At 39.3% G+C, this 2500-nt stretch overlaps 1 protein-coding gene and 1 pseudogene across 1 annotated transcript in view; one reads left to right on the forward strand and one right to left on the reverse strand.

Moving 5' to 3' along the window:
* Positions 1–1640, reverse strand: part of LOC138013572 (uncharacterized) — a 1852-nt pseudogene extending 212 nt beyond the window's left edge.
* The window catches only part of LOC138013456 (hemagglutinin/amebocyte aggregation factor-like), a 327884-nt gene that overhangs the window by 158287 nt on the left and 167097 nt on the right, over positions 1–2500 (forward strand). The gene's annotated exons all lie outside the window — the stretch shown is intronic.

The following is a 2500-nucleotide window of genomic DNA, read 5'->3' on the forward strand; positions in this document are numbered from 1 at the left end:
ATCATTAAATGCTGCAGTGAAACTTTTCATGGTCTGGGTAGCAAAGGTCGACTAGAATATACAGACATAGTACGGAATAGTGATTATTAGCAACTATTCCAAAACGTGTTTATGTTATATAAGTACGACACAACCCTTCAAACGCGTGCAATGACGAAACCCGATAACTTAACATTGCTATTCCATCCTAACTCAACATTTAACATTTGTGAAAATGCAAATCAAGTAAGCCCTTGTGGTAATGGTCCAACTGTTCGTAATATTATTTTGTAGCTCTTACTATAGAACAAGTGCTAAGTAGAACCTGTCCACCTTGGCATGTGGTAACTTACATTTTAGCATGTAATATTTGTTTAGCGTAATAGTGACCAATATTTTTTAAGAAAGGTAAAAGTAGGATTCTAGACTCTTAAGTCTTCCTGTTTACAGAACTAGCATCAAATAATATGCAAATACAGTCTTAAACCCGCTGAGTGTTCAGAACGTTTTTGCAATTAAACGGCAAACTGTCCCAACGACTGAATAAGATCCGGTTCAGGTTCAGACCGTCATTCATTTTTAATGTCATCGCCAGTAACTTCCAACGAGAGCCATCCGAATTCCTCGAGCAAATCGCGTACCTTTGCATCCTTTCCGAACAACTCCGTTAAGGGTTTGTTTTCATCAACCTTCCCCACTTCCAACTTATTGAATAGCGGCGGTGTTCCACTGATTTTCTGTGCAGGCTCTGGCAGTGTAGTAGACCATTCATAACTCTCTATCATTTCTTTACATTCCTCTGGATAATCATAGAATAAAATTGGGTGGGCTTGTCGTCCATTTATTCCGTTGATGGGTACTATCAGGATGTGTGGCAGGTACTCAAGCTTCAGATGAAGTTGAAGAAGTCTTGCGTAGACCAAGCACTGGTGTAAGTACCTTCCATATGCGTCTGGGTTCTTGTTCCAAAAGTCCAAGATGTCAACCACTTTCCAATCTACTATTACATATTTTCCCTCTTCACTGCTGTTCCCATAAAAGCCAACTGCATCAGCTTCCCCTGCCACAGGAAAATCTTGGGAGATTTTTCCGTTTTGCTATACATGTAGCCATGTAATTTGAAGTGGCTGTCAAGAAATCTTATCGGAAACTCAAAGTGGAGTAAAAACATGTCAAGTAGAGTCCATTCCCCTTCAAGGTCGCAATTCATTTCTTTTTCCAGCTTTATCATCAGTGAGTCACGTGTAGCGCCGTAATCCTTTGAAGACTCTGCAGCCCGGGTTATCTTGATTATCTCGCTGAGCGCTTTGTCCCAATGTTGGCCAATAGTGCTGCCCTTGCCGAGTTTGACTGCCCCTTTAAATTCTACCAAATCTTCATCCTTCTGATACCGTCGAAATTTTTTCTTGACACCTTCGTTTATCTAGGATCGAAATGTTTTATAAGGTTTCTATTTTAGCTGTTGTCTCGTCCTATGAAAACTGATTTACTTACCCTGTTGAAGAAACGGATTTTTTGCCAGTCTTTCTGATCTGATGGCCGTAACACAAGGTCCGTCAACGTAGGTTTTATCTCCCTATGACTACATTGTTCGAGCTTCTTTATGGCTCCGTTAAGGGGGTCAGCCATCTTGATAGACAGTCGCAGCGACCTTAGCGGAAGTTGTTCGAACGTAGTGTTCAGGTGACCATTGACGTCACACGTATTTTAGCGCATTACAATTATGCCAATGATTCGATTTAGCGCCCGGGGAGCTATTTTCTCTTGGTAGCTCAAGGGAGGGTGCAAACTGCAGAGGAGCCCCATATTGGAGGCGGGGTGCTTACTTCTTTTTCGAAATACACATCTGAATGTCATACAATATTTTTAAAATAAAAAAAAAACCAAAAGAGTTATTGCCTGGAGAACTGTAGCATTTGGGGCTTTGATAGCCACAACGTTCGACTTAAAGTATAGATAAGAAAGCATGCATCTAATTAGTCTACTCTATGTCGATGTCTAGAAGTTTCTTTCGCAAGGAAGCATTTACTTGGAAGAGGGCGTTTGTAAATTTAGAAATCTAACATACAAAAAATATAAAGATCGGAATTCTACAATTGACAACTTTATTATTAGTAGAAATTTTGAATGAATTTTCAATTGTAATTAATTATTTATTTATTTATCAACCACTCCACTTAGAAAACGGATCGCCCGTAAACATTCTTGCCAATTTAATTCGATGCTAATTACTCGAACTTTATTCGAATATTTTTGAATGGTTAGGTTGGATTTAAGTTTGAAAATCGAACCCAGTCGTTCAATTGGGTTCGAATAAAGTTCAATAAAATCACCGAACAGTTCTATTTAGGGTTGATTAGAAAGGTCAGGGGGATTATAACTGTCTTTTATAACTGCTCTCATTCAGGACCACCGGCTTGTAATTTTCTTTCTGAAATACGAACATTGTGAGTTATGGCTGCATCTTTCAGGATATCAGTTAACGTGAGCTTGCACGACAAGAAATCGTTCTGTTGCGATG

The sequence above is a fragment of the Montipora capricornis genome, chromosome 8 (genome assembly GCF_036669925.1).
Source record: "Montipora capricornis isolate CH-2021 chromosome 8, ASM3666992v2, whole genome shotgun sequence".
NCBI lineage: Eukaryota > Metazoa > Cnidaria > Anthozoa > Scleractinia > Acroporidae > Montipora > Montipora capricornis.